The sequence below is a fragment of the Brachycentrus maculatus genome, unplaced genomic scaffold, assembly GCF_059751285.1.
Source record: "Brachycentrus maculatus isolate JH-2025_06_01 unplaced genomic scaffold, ASM5975128v1 h1tg000218l, whole genome shotgun sequence".
In the NCBI taxonomy this organism is placed as follows: domain Eukaryota; kingdom Metazoa; phylum Arthropoda; class Insecta; order Trichoptera; family Brachycentridae; genus Brachycentrus; species Brachycentrus maculatus.
The window spans coordinates 414367-415211 of record NW_028280969.1 but is presented as its reverse complement, the minus strand read 5'-3'; positions in this window follow the sequence as shown (position 1 = coordinate 415211).

Below are 845 nucleotides of genomic sequence, written 5' to 3'. Positions count from 1 at the left end.
AAAAAATATAAATTTAATTACATGGTACGTACCTCTTATTAAATTGTTATAAAATGGATGTATAAATTGACCTAGTGAAGTGTTTTGTAATTAGGATAATGGAATAAAGTGTGTAATCCGTTAGAAGTTAAACATAATTTCTATTTTGTTCACAATCTTGATAGTAAAAAAACTTTATCTTGAAAAGAATCTACTTAATAATAAATAATTGTACGATTTACTGTCAAGTCCGATGATTTAAACAGATTTTGCATAATGTATAAGTTGATCACAAGTTATCAATAAATTTTGATGTACGAGATTTCTTCTTGGCAGCTTTGCAAAGGATATATTTTAGTACCGAAGGCTTTGGAAATCCGATCGTTCAAAATTTGTTGATCTATTGAAATACTCAATTAGAAGGTTTGTTAATAAAATGTGATCAGATTGTTAGAATGTCCTAGGAATAGATGCTGCATTATACCTTATTCACAACTCTAGCCTAGAGTTTGACTATATTATTTTGAACAATGTTGATTGATAGCCAAAGTGTGTATCCATTACATTTTACACCTATAAGGAAGATTGTAGCATACAACTATGCAAACATCGTCTTCTACCAACCTTATTATAATATTTACAAAATGTTTATTCCGGTTACTCGATTTATTTGACGACAATATTGGAAATTCACTCGGTCTTCGGAAATATTAAATTATGTTCTTCCTGAGATGATGAGATATACATACTGTAATATACACATTCTTAATCACCCCCCAAATACCTAAATAGAAAATCACCGATGATCAAAATGGTATTTCGTAAATGTTTAATATTGTAAAGAAATAGTACTAATGTGCATAAAT